Here is a 14,479-nt window from a genome sequence, read left to right as displayed (position 1 = left end):
ACAAATCTGAAGTGAGAAATGAATATACAGTGTGAGTGTTTATTTGGAAAAAAAAAAAAAAAAAATGACCAGGCAGGAGTGACTGTGTGGTAAGTTGCTTGCTTCCCAACCACTTGATTTCCAGATCAGTCCCACTACATGGCACCTTGGGCAGTCAAAGCCTTGTGAATGGATTTGGTAGAAGGAAACTGAAAGAAGCCTGTCGTATATATATATATATATATATATATATATATATATATATATATATATATATATATATATATATACATATATATATATATATATATATATATATATATATATATATATATATATATATATGTATGTATGTATATATCATCATCATTTTCATCACCGTTTAACATCCGCTGTCCATGCTGGCATGGGTTGGATGGTTTGACTGGGGTCTGGCAAACCAGAAGGCTGTACCAGGCTCCAATTTTATCTACAAATTGGATGCCCTTCCTAACACCAACCACTCCGAGAGTGTAGTGGATGCTTTTTATGTGCCACCGGCATGAGGGTCAGTTAGGCGGTAATGGCATCGACCACACTTGAATGGTGTTTTTTACGTGCCACCGGCACGAGGGCCAGTTAGGTGGTAATGGCATCGACCACACTTGAGTGGTGCTTTTTACGTGCCACTGGCATGGGAGCCAGTCAGCCGGCACTGGCATGGACCATGCTCAAATGCTGCTTTTCATGTGCCACCGGCATGAGAGCCAGTCAGGCAGCTCTAGCATTGATAACACTCCAATGGTGCTTTTAACGTTTCACTGGCATGGGTGCCAATCAGACGGTACTATCATCGGCCATGACATCGATTTCACTTGCCTCAACAGGTCATTGCAAGCACAATTTATTGCCTGATGATTGAAGGGTACTCTTAAATGGGCTGGTTACATGACACTGGCGTAGGTCATGGGCTATGGTCTCACTTGGCATGCCAGGTCTTCTCAAGCACAGCATATCTCTTACATATGCAACACATGACCATACCAGCGCAGTCATCTCTCTTGCACGCTACATCTGATGCTTCTTAAGTTCAACTTTTCTCTCAGGGTGCTTACACTCTGTCATGTATGCAGGCTGGCATTACACATTCAGTGGAGCATACTGGCTTTATTCCTTGCAAGCTTACATGTCCTCAGTAGTCATGTCTGTGTGTCTGTGCGCTTGTCCCCCCACCATATATATATATATATATAAGTTCAAAAAAACAATAACAAAAAATCAACAAAGTGAGGACTTGATATGGATAGTATTATTGGACGCTCAGGAAAGGAAAGAGAGAGTGTATGACGTTTCGGGCGTAGCCCTTCGTCGGAAAGATGGAAAGTTCGGAGAATGGAAGAACGGAGAAAGAGGAAAATGGTACCGATGCCCACGAGGTTACATTGTGAAAAATATATATATATATGTTTGTGTGTCTGTATTTGTCCCCTCCCCCACCATTGCTTGACAAATGTTGCTGCTGTGTCTATGTCCCCAATAACTTAGCAGCTTGGCAAAAGAGACTGATAGAATAAGCACTAGGCTTACAAAGAATAAGTCCTGGGGTCGATTTACTCAACTAAAGGTAGTGCTCTAGTATGGTCACTGTCAAATGACTGAAACAAATAAAAAAAATTTTTTTAATCCTAAAATATAACAATATAGAATTTGATTATCTCTTCTGTAAATATCAAAAAATCAAAATCGGTAAAAATTAAGTTGCTTGGTAAGAGTGAAAACTAAATGCATAAAGGAGATGAATATTAAAGATTTGTGAAGAATTACCCGCAAGGCGTTTTTCTCCAAGAATAAAGGTAGCAAGCTTGCAGAACTGTTTATGTGCTGAATAAAGGTTTAGCAGTATTTCCTCTGATTTTACATTCTGTGTTCAAATTCTGCTGAGGTCGACTTTGCCTTTCATGCTTTTATGGGTCAATAAAATAAGTACCAGTAGCCATCCTACCCTCAAAATTTCAAGCCTTTTGCCTATGATAGAAAGATTTATTCACCAAGAATATTGTTTTGTTTTGTTTTCCCAAAATTCTTATCAGAAACGATCTGCTGTTCAACAACATGATGCAACAGATTATCTTTTATCTTTTACTATTAGTCTCTTTTGGCTGAACTGCTAAGTCATGGGGATGTAAACAAACCAACACCAGTTGCCAAGCGGTAATGGGATATAAACGCTAGTACAAACACAAGCACAAACACACATACACACACACACCTATATATATATATAAAGAAAAAAACACAAATGGGTTAAGATTCATCACTGTTGTTTCATAGGCATTTTTTTATTGATGAATAAACAAATGACATCATAAAAAAGAACATTTTCTTCAGGTGAGTTAAAAACTTAAAATTTAATATTCAAAATTTGTTTCAGAAGAAATATGGAATGTGTGTTGACCCGCTCGTTTTGACAACATGTCAGAGAGTGTACATTGTACATTGATTTGTTTATGTGCATGTAGATGTAATTGTTTAGATATGTCTATATATGCATGCATCCTTCTTAATTTTAACTTTCATATATACATATATATACAACAGGCTTCTTTCTGTTTCCATCTACCAAATCCACTCACAAGGCTTTGGTCGGCCTGAGGCAATAGTAGAAGACACTTGCCCAAGGTGCCATGCAGTGGGACTTAACCCGGAACCATGTGGTTGGTAAGCAACCCACTTACCACACAGCCACTCCTGCGCCTACAAAAAAATGGTGATAAATTTCTTAAGTTAGGGGTGTGTGTGTATATATATATATATATATATATATATATATATATATATATACACACACACATATTAGGGTTATGACGTTTTCACGACCTAACAACCCTATACTGTAATTCAATGAATAGTTTCATAAAAGTTAGGAAACTAACATTTATTTTGCTTTATTTGAAAAATATCTCACCCCTAACTTAAGAAATTTATCTCCGTTTTTTTATAGGCGCAGGAGTGGTTGTGTGGTAAGTAGCTTGCTTATCAACCACATAGTTCCAGGTTTAGTCCCACTGCATGGCACCTTGGGCAAGTGTCTTCTACTATAGCCTTAGGCCAACCAAAGCCTTGTGAGTGGATTTGGTAGACGGAAACTGAAAGAAGCCTGTCGCATATATGTATATATATGTGTGTGTGTGTGTGTGTGTGTGCATTTGTGTGTCTGTGTTTGTTCCCACCAACATCACTTGACAACCGATGGTGGTGTGTTTACGTCCGTGTAACTTAGCGGTTCAGCAAAAGAGACCGATAGAATAAGTACTAGGCTTACAAAGAATAAGTCCTGGGGTTGATTTGCTCGACTAAAGGCGGTGCTCCAGCATGGCCGCAGTCAAATGACAGAAACAAGTAAAAGAGTATACCTAGTCCCATTTGCAGGTTACAACCCCAAAATCATTCTATCCACCATCAGTGTACCTACATGCAACAAATGAGAACAACATGCCAAGGAGAACTCAATACATCCAGTGGAGTATCTTATTTTTTTAAGCACCAAGCACCCAAAGTAACACTGCCTGTACTGATTGGTGCAACACAACCAGATGTACAATATCTTACCCCTAAGGGACAGCTGCATGATGGGTCAAAACGACTGCTATGCTGAATAAAGATTCAAACTAAATCCTTCTTCCATTTTCTTCATCAATTGTATCTATCTATCTATCTATCTATCTATCAATCTATCTATCTATCTATCTATCTATCTATCTATCTATCTATCTATCTATCTATTTGTGTGTGTGTGTGTGTGTATTATCTGAAATGTGTAGTATTAAATATCCATCATGGCTGATCCTACCAATTGTTTTCACATAAAGAATGCAAAGGAGTGTTAGGTAACAATCCAATTATATAACTTTGCACTCATCAGAGTTAGCCGATATGAAAGGGAATATGGCGACTGGTCTCTATTGTTGGGTTACGACCCCAAAATCCTTTGTATTTTTTAGGGTGAAACTGACTGGTAAGATAAGTCGTGTGTCGAAACGCCGGTGTTAAAACGTGGGTGGCTGATGAAGGAGAATGTTCTCTATGTGGCTCGTGTGTTCTCGTCTACGTTTGTTTGCAATGTCCTGTACCCAGATATGCACCTATACATACAGGTGGATGTCGGTATGCACATACCTGTACGTATATATACATATACTCATTTACTATTTGTTTATATATATATATATATATATATATATATATATATATATATATACACACACACATATATTAGGGTTATGACGTTTTCACAACCTAACAACCCTATACTGTAATTCAATGAATAGTTTCATAGTTTCATAAAAGTTAGGAAACTAACATTTATTTTGCTTTATTTGAAAAATATCTCACCCCTAACTTAAGAAATTTATCACCATCATTTTTTTTTACCCAAATCATGCAAAATTCTAGGGGTGGGTTCATAACACCTATTCAAGTTTTTAGCAAACTTGGTGTGCTGACTCGATGCAATGCATAAATAATATATCTGAAATTTCAGCTTTCGAGTTGAAGTAGTTTTAGAGTTATGGGCTTTTTAAACTATAATTACTAGGTGGCACTAAATTCACACTTCAGTATTTCTTCTGTCTAAATCCTTGTAAATGCAAGAGAGATGTGGAATAAAAGTGTATTTATACATTTTAAAGATTACTGAATTGAAATTGTTCTGTGCATTCGATAACATACAAAATTAAAAACAATTCATATTTTGAACTTTATGGGTTTAATTCCAATTTTCAATAACTGTGTAAGAAAAAGGGTGCTGAATGTTAGCAAATTTTTAAACATAACAAAGAATTAATATGTTTTGTTAGATAAAATAAATTGAAGCTGAAGTTTTTCCTTCTTTTTACAAACATCGTAAAGATCTTGAAGACACTTGATTGCCTGTTCTGCATTCTGATTTGTTCTAGGAATTTCTAGTTTTGATGGTTTTCAACTCCAAAAGTTTTTTACAGAGTTCAATGCCTTTTTATGAACTTGCAGGCTACCACATAACTTCTGATAATCATTTGGTCAGTAAACCAAAACTCTGCCCAGCTGTAAGAGATGAATCGACAAACATTGAGAAGCAAAACTCCTTTCTCTGGTAGAAGAATAAACAACAAAAGAGCTAGTATTGCTCGAGAATTCCATCTTGCATTACTTAAGTTGGGTATTTTTTGAAACTTTACAATAGGAAATTTGTCGGTCTCTTCAAAGAAACGAAAAACTCTGGTCAAATGAAATAGAAATTTCATGTCATCTCACCATCCTGCTGATTCAGTAATCTTTTCTTCACCATTGTTGAAATTAGCCCGGAGTTTCTCATAATTACTTAGAAGCTCTGGGATGAATGTTTATTCAATATTGGGAGATGACTTTTTCCTCCAAGTTCGTTATCCATTACAACACAAAGAATTCTATCAAGGATTTAATGCTGACGACCAATAAATTGCAGTTCTTTCAAACCCTTTTGAGCAAACAGTCTTTGCAAGTGAATGACAATGCCATTTCTTTTCCCAGTGTTCACACTCGTTGTATCAGCGACAATCATGTTTACACAATTCCATAAATTGTATTCATCTAAAACAGCTGTTATTCCTTTCACAACAGTAACGGCTTTTCCATTTGGTAATTGGGATGCTTCTGGCTTAGCTTCTCTGTGTGTTCATTCTTTAAAACTAGCACTTGGTATTCTTGGTCATCAATATGTTTACCATCACGATGCAATGACCAGTTTTCTAAATGTAATGTTTTCTTCATTTTCTTTTTTGGTTTAACAGCTTCTTTGATAGTCAATCTGTAAATACCAGATTGGGAAGGAGTCTCAACATTAATACGATCTTGAGATAATTGTCAACAAACTGTTGTTGCTTTTTGGGATGATGGCTTGGAAGATATTACTAACTTAGTTGCAGTTCCAGTTTTGGTATACTTCTTCTTTGTTTGTGTGGATTTTTCATCTGATTTTTCGGATTCTTGATATTCACTTTCAATCTCTGCTTCAGATGTTGACGATGACACTAGAGTTGCTCTAGTTGAAGTTGGCATAAAGAACACTTTTCTTCCTTTGGATGGATGGATAGTTTTAGAATTGGCTGCCTTTCCAGTTGCATACCCAACATGTCCTTTGATTTCAACTTGAAGATAATATAACCTTTTATCTTCACTGCACAGCCATTCACTGTTTTCCTTTGTGATGTTAAAAATTCCTGTCAATGAATTGTATTTTCCTCATTTTACAAATTTATTGTAGGTATTCAGCACTTTTTCTACTTTTGCTTGTACATTATGAATTGATAAATATGGGAAGCTTAATCTCTTTTGCCATAAAAAGTTACTTCTTTCGAAATTTCCTTTGTTCTTTCTTTCCTTCCTTTGATGGTACCTCCAAGGAACAGATAGCAAGTGACAATTTGAAGTTTCATTGGTATCCTGCAGTTGTTTCCCAAAGAATGCTCTTCTAGAGCATTTTCCTATGTGAGTCTTAAAATTGCATGAGATTCTTCGTCCAGATTTTTTTGTTTCTTTGAGTGACACAAGCACTTCTCTTGTGGGACATTATTTTAGATACCCTGGTTAGATAAGCCTATTATTCTGAAAAACAGTTAATATAGTCAGAGTTTTTAACGTCACAAAAATAAAAAGGAGAGTAAGTGGATATTTCCTAAAGTAGAGCCTAAGTGGTAACAAATAAAAAATTCTATAACTCCTAACCTACTTGAAATTGAAGGCTGAATTTTGAAATATACTACTTCTGCACTGCATTAAGCCAGCACACCAAGTTTGGTAAAGACCTGAGTAGGCATTATGAACCCCACCACCCCTGGAATCTTGCATGATTTGGGTCAAAAGTGGTGTCAGATTTCATCACTTGAGGGTGATGTTTTTTTTTAAAAACTTAAAATAAACGTTATTTTCCCTATATATATATATATATATATATATATATATATATATATACACAGGTGTAGGAGTGTGGTAAGTAGCTTCCTTACCAACCACATAGTTCTGGGTTCAGTCACACTGCGTGGTACCTTGGGCAAGTGTCTTCTACTATAGTCTTGGGCTGACCAAAGCCTTGTGAGTGGATTTGGTAGACGGAAACTGAAAGAAGCCCATCGTATATATGTATATGTATGTGTGTGTGTATGTGTTTGTGTGTCTGTTTGTGTGTCTGTGTTTGTCCCCCCCAACCCAACATCGCTTGAGAACCGATGCTGGTGTGTTTACATCCCTGTAACATAGCAGTTTGGCCAAAGAGACCAATAAAATAAGTACTAGGCTTACAGAGAATAAGTCCTGGGGTCGATTTGCTTGACTAAAAGTGATGCTCCAGCATGACCACAGTCAAATAACTGAAACAAGTAAAAGAGTAAAAGAGAAGATATATCTGATAGACCCTGCTATGTCAAGATGGACTTATATATTCTTCCTCTGCTCTCTCCCACTTGGTTTTAATATGTTGCCACATTTGTAATATGTCTTTTTTTCTACATTTTTTCGTGCAGCTGAAGATTGCTCTTCATATTGCATTTAAGGTAATGCTCACATTGCTTAAATAAATTGAAGTAGCATGAAACGTGCGTACTGCAATCACTTTTGAAATCCATGTTGCTTATTATTATTTGATATATATATATATATATATATATATATATATCGGCAGCAGTGGCATTTTATAATGTGTCCGATAATTTATTTGGTTTCTCCTTGACTATTTCTTCCCCTCAGTCCATGTTTATGCCTCTGACGACTAATATGGCCAATTCTTGCCAGGAAGCGTCAAGGGATCCGTGGTGGAGGCTTTGGTTGTTGGAGCTTCCATTTTCTTTCTTGTTTCTTTTTCTCTTTCGTCTGTCGTTCAGTTTCAGAATGATCTGTCACAATGGAGATGGAACGATGCCAGCCGGGCCTGTCCCGAACTTCAATGTCCCAGGCTTTGGGATCGATTCTAGTCAGTTTTAGGCTTTGCTTTCGCTGATCCTTGTGTGTGTGTGTGTGTGTGTGTGTGTGTGTGTGTGTGTGTGTGTGTGTGTGTGTGTGTGTGTGTGTGTGTGTGTGTGTGTGTGTGTGTGTGTGTGTGTGTGTGTGTGTGTGTGTGTGTGAGGGTGTGTGTGCATAAATGCGTGCGTGCGTGTGTGTGAGTGTGTTTGTACGCGCGCGCGCAGCCACGGGATTTTCTCCTGAATTAAATTTATTGGAAATTTTCCTTTCCTTCATCTCCAGATATGTGAAGTGACTATTTTCAAGGGAGATAACAATATAATTCAAATAATTTCAAAACATTAGCAATTGCTCAACAAAGGGGTTATCTCCCTTGCAGTCATTTTCTTTTGCAATACAATTAACAAAGGTGAATATACAGCGTGATGAGGGTGGTGGTAGGAGAGAAATGAAGTTATTTCCCTTCACTTTCAAATCCTGACCAGGTACACTTTTGATATTGCAGACAGGTTCATACTGCGGAAGAATTGATTTAATCAGCTGCATTTTCCTTTATTAAAAAAAAAAAAAAAAATTGCACCCTAGTGGAGATTAATATAATTTTCAAGTGCAAACGATTTCTCGAAGCTTTTCCACACTTTCTCACTGACGTATGTGTTGAAACACACACACACACACACACACACACGCACACACACACACACACACACATATATACACACAAACACACCACGCAGTGATGCCTTTACACATATATATGTGCATATAAATATATATATATATATATATATATATATAGCATGTGGATGCCAAAACCGCATACATATATATATATATATATATACAGGCGCAGGAGTAACTGAGTGGTTAAGAAAGCTTTATTACCAGCCACATGGTTCTGGGTTCAATCCCTCTGCATAGCACCTTGGGCAAGTGTCTTTTGTTACTATACCCTTGAGTCGACCAAAACCTTCTGAGTATATATATATATATATATATTGTTGTCCAAATTCTAATGAAAACGCCTTGTTTATGGGTTAAAATCCATCTGTTTGTCTGTTGAGGAGAAGGTTAAAATACATAAACATCTGAACAACACCCTCCGTGTATGTATGTGTGTGTATATATGCATGTATGTATGCATGAATGCATGTGTGTACATATGTATGCATGCATGTATGTATGTATGTATGTATGTATGCATGTTTGAGTGTGTGTGCATATACATACATACATACATACATACACACACACATATATATATATATATATATATATATATATATAGGTGAGAAAGTTGGTATGTGAAAGCACGTGGTTGGATGTATAAAAGGTAATAAGAGTGAAAAAACTACAGAAGGCTTGTGTTACATGGTTAAAGTATATATTTAAATTATATATTTAAATTATGTCAGAAAAATGTTAGAAAAATGTTATAAAATCTTTTTGGTATATAAACATTGTATTTTGAGAAATAACCGGTTTCGTGTTGTCTTTTCAAATTTCTCTACTTCATTGTAACGTGTTCGCTCCAGTCATTTGACTGCAGCTATGCCAGAGCACTGCCTTTAGTTGAACAATTCAACATCAACACATTATTTTTGTATGTATGTATGTATGTATGTATGTATGTATGTATGTATGCACGCATGTATGTATGTCGTATGTATGTATGTATGTATGTATGCATATGTGTATGTTTGTATGTATGTGTGTGTATGTATGCATACATGTATGTATGTATGTATGTGTATGTATGTATGTATGTATGTATGTATGTATGTATGCATGTATGTATGTATGTATGTTGCATGTATGCATGTATGTCTGCATATGTGTATGTATGAATGTATGTATGTATGTATGTATATATGTATGTATGTATGTATGAATGTGTGTGTATGTATGTATATATGTATGTATGCATGCATGTATGTATGTATGTATGTATGTATGTATGTATGTATGTATGTACATATATATATATATGTACTAATGTGTATGTATACAGGTATATATATTTGTATGCGGGTATGTGTGTTTATGTATATATACATACATTGAAACAGAGTGTTTTACTCAAGAACACAACGAACCACTTGTCTGAGAATCAAAACTACAAACTCACCATCATGAATGCAGCACTTATTTGCCCTTTGCCCTTTGCCCTTTTAGGATCAATAAAATAAGTACCAGTTGACCACTGGAGTCAATGTAATCAACTTAACCCCCCCCCTAATTTTGATCTTGTGCCAATGATTTCTTATTAAGGTGATGAGCTGGCAGAATCATAACTATAAGGAACAAGATACTCAGTGGCATTTCTTCAAAATGCTTATTAGAATTTCAGTGCAGGCTCTGAATTCAATTGAAACTCTCAAGAGAACTTAAAAAAGACAACACCGTATTCTGACACAAATGTACTATATTGACTTGTAAAGCATTTAATATACTTGTAGTGTATTATGGTTACAAAACGAAATACTGTCCCTTGCTAGCAATTAATAGTTGTTATAATTGTTATCATTCATTACAACAATGTTTTCTTTTGTGACTAATTGAACAAATTCACTAAATCTCTTTATTTTTAAAGAGAGATAAGATACATGTCCTAATTCAAATATGTTTATGTATATGTATGAATATATGTATGTATGTTATGTGTACGTGTATGTGTGTATGTGTGTATGAGTGTGTGTGCTTGTGTGCATGCGTATGTGTGTATGTGAATGTGTACGTGTTTAAGTATGTATTTGTGAGTGTCAGTGTATGTATGTATGTATGTATGTATGTTTTTAAAAAGTAAAAACAATACAAAAAATGGAACAAGAATGTAACAGGCAACGTTCCATTTTTTGTCTTTTTTATATATACATATAGCAGCACACGTACACTTTTGGTCTCCTGTATGTGAGTACATATATATATATATATATATATAAGTTCTGTTTGACTCTTTTACTCTTTCTTTTAGCCCCTTTCATAATTTCTTCATTCTTTTCACTTTTCTTTTTTCTTGTTCCCCCTCTCTCACATTTCTTGGCCTTCCTTTATTCTCATCCCTTTCCCTCCTCTTTTACCTCCCTTGTACCTTACTCTATGTCCCTTTCCTTTCATTTCTTCTCTTTCTCTTCTCTCCCTAATTCTTCACTCCTTCTGCCCCCTACCTCTCACCTCTCCTTTCACATGGCTGGTGTTCCACGAAGCCTGACCTTTCTTTTTTGGTTCAACTACCATCCATGTAGCATCTCTTATATTCCTTCCCATGACTTTTATCTCTTATGTCCCTGCCGCAAGGCTTCACTTCCACACACACCAGCTTAATTTAATTCATCCTCAGTTGAAGGACATCTGTTGTTAATGACCTGTTGTTTGTATTTGTAATTGTGTACCATTTCTCCGTCTTTTTCGTCCTTATTTTCATATACATTTGCTTGCTTTCTTCCAAAGAATCTAGTGCTCTTAGCTTAGATTTTCTTGGGGCTGGTCAGATTGGAGCAGTCTCGAGTGTAACCAGCTGAAACTGCAGGGACGATCTGGAACTCGACTGATGATAAAAAGCTCCAAATGACCCATCCTTGTTTTTTCTTGTCCTTCTTTGTATCGTCTAACTGTCCGGATGTTTTGTTGTTGCCTGCTATGTTCTTCTTCCATTTTTTTATATATACCTATAGCAGCATACATACACTTTTGGTCTCCTGTATGTATGTATGTATGTATGTATATGTGCACTTGTGTGTGTGTATGTATGTGAGTATGTGTGCATGTATGAATGTATGTATGTGTATATGTATGTGCGTATGTATGTGTGTGAGTGTGTATGTATGTATGTATGCACATGTGTGTGTGCACATGCACATGTGTGTGCACATGTGCATGTGTGTGTGTGTGTGTGTGTGTGTGTGTGTGTGCGCACATGTGCATGTGTGCGCACATGTGCATGTGTGCACACATGCATGTGTGTGCGTATATGCACTCATGCATGCATGCACGTGCACATGTGTGTGTGTGCACATGCACTCATGTGTGCATGCATGTATGTGTGTATATATGTATTATTATGTAGTATGCATGTAGTATGCATGTAGTATGTATGTATGTATGTATGTATGTATGTATGTATGTATGTATGTATGTATGTATGTACAACTAAGCCGTGCACCTATACCCTATCACTACAGGATGCCTGATGGTTTAAAATGTGTATTCCCTACTTCCTACACTGTCTCCTTGCAGGTGATTGTCCCTGAGGGTTTTTGTATGATTGAGGAAAACTAATTCGTTGAGTAGTATACATATCTCTATATATCTGTTTCACTGGCATGTACAAGAATCTGCTGCCTCCATGCACTCACCCACAAAATTCCTTGCTGATACCAAAAAATAGTCTCCCAAAGTACCCACTTGTTTCTCCCAATTTCACAAACTTAGAGCTGCCATGATCAATTCCAGCACCATCAAGTGACAAGTGAGCTGTGTGCAAGAAGTATGTTGGAGGGGAACCTCAATTTGACTGCTTATAAGGAATGAACCGAAATACAAATTCTTCTGGATGAGCAGTAGTGTTGGGTTCATTTGGGGAGTGGTGTAGGGTAAGGTATACTTTTGGCAAAGAAATAAATTGATAGGATGATGCTGGTGAAAGGCAGATTGTATGCTTGTGTACATACAGCAATGTTGTGTGGTAGTGAATTGTGGACCCTAAATGTAGAGGACATGCAAAGATTCAAGAGAATGAAGTTAGTTTGCTTCATTGGGCATTCAATAAAAGTGTGTGTGTATGACAAGGTGCTAATGTACCGAGAGAAAAAAATTAAGCATAAAAGGAATCAGATATTACATGCAAGTGAGGAAACTGTGCTGGTTTGATTATTTGATGTTAACGGATCAGGACCATTGCATAAAGAAGTGTCACTTGCTTGAAGTGGAAAGGACTTGTGGAATGGAGAGACTCTTGGAAACAAAAAAGCAAAGTAGTGAAAAGTGATGTCAAGATGTTATGAAGGAGATAACAAAGGAACAAGATGATTGGTGATTTGCTATGCTTGCAGAAATGATATCACTGCAGAAATGATATCACTGCAGAAATGATATCCTAAAACCACCTTAGTTATACTTGCAACTGTAGTGATCTGTCCACCCCACCCCACTCTCTCTCTCTCATTTTCACTCTCTCTCTTTCTCTCTCTCTCTCTTTCTCTCTCTCTCTCTCTTTCTCTCTTTCTCTCTTTCTCTTTCTCTCTCTCTCTTTCTCTTTCTCTATCTCTTACTCTCTCTCTCTCTCTCTCTCTCTTCTCCCACACCTCATCCCCTAAAATTCATCACTTCTCTATCTATGGCACTACTTGGCTGCTATAATCACCTGAGTGTAAAATAGGCACAAATTACATTCCTACTCATTAGGAACCATTTACATATCTCGTTATCATTCCTACCTACGCTATTTCCACAAATCTCCCCTTTTCTATGCATTCAGCCATTTCTCTCACCCCACCCCCCATCTGCTATTGCCCCCTTCTTATCAACTTTCTTACCTGCTGCCACTCTCAGTGCCCCCTTACACCTACCATCACACCCCATTTACCATAGCCATCCCACCCATCACCCACTGAATCACTCCTCCATCACTCACTACATTCTCTCCCATCACTCACTACATTCTCTCCCATCACTCACTAAATTCTCTCCCAATCACTCACTACATCCACTTTCACCCCCGTCTTTTCCCCTCTGTCCTCCCACCTCCACTGTATTTTGAGATCCCCAGCATCCAACCACCCTCTTCTTTCCTGTGCTTGTCCTTCCATCACAACACCTGGTCTCATCACCACACCTGGCATAGAATCATCACCCATCCCCTTCTCAAAAAATAGCCTCTACACACACACACACACACACACACACACGCACACACACATTTAGTCAAGGAGACTTTTCCTGCCCAAATTCATTTTTCCCTTGTCTTCATCTTCCTGTCCCTTTCTCTTTCATTGCCAGTAACCTGCATGGAGGAGGTGGAGGAGGGTGGTCACTAGCATAGTTAGAGTGTGTGCTGCCTGGAGCAACCCTTCCATTTGCCAAACCCCACGAAAAAATACATATTGCCTACATCAGACCCAAAAGTACTGCCCCTTTAAAAGTGCTGCTTGAGGTGGACTGCTCTTACCACCCCTACCACCCTCCACTAGCTACACTAGTGAGGGTGGTTACTTTTTAATCATAAGTCTGACATTTCAGAATCATCACCATCATTCAAATTGTGAAGAGATGTAGGTTTGACATAGATAGATAGGCGAGCTGGCAGAATCGTTAGTACGCCAGGCGAAATGCTTAGCCATATTTCGTCTGCCACTACATTCTGAGTTCAAATTCCACCGAGGTCGACTTGCCTTTCATCCTTTCGAGGTTGATTAAATAAATACCAGTTACACACTGGGGTCGATATAATCAACTTAATCCGTTTATCTGTCCTTATTTGTCCCTTCTATGTTTAGCCCCTTGTGGGCGATAAAGAAATAAGTAACATTAGCACGCCGGGCAAAATGCTTAG

General features: G+C 37.3%; 1 pseudogene; it reads right to left on the bottom strand.

Annotated features, from left to right (window-relative positions):
- Nucleotides 1-4,774: 4,774 nt before the first annotated feature.
- On the bottom strand, nucleotides 4,775-6,544 carry LOC149132132 (uncharacterized; annotated as a pseudogene).
- Nucleotides 6,545-14,479: the final 7,935 nt, after the last annotated feature.

The sequence above is a fragment of the Octopus bimaculoides genome, chromosome Z, assembly GCF_046866305.1.
Source record: "Octopus bimaculoides isolate indiv1 chromosome Z, ASM4686630v1, whole genome shotgun sequence".
Lineage (NCBI taxonomy): Eukaryota > Metazoa > Mollusca > Cephalopoda > Octopoda > Octopodidae > Octopus > Octopus bimaculoides.
This window is presented reverse-complemented; position numbering and strand designations above follow the sequence as displayed.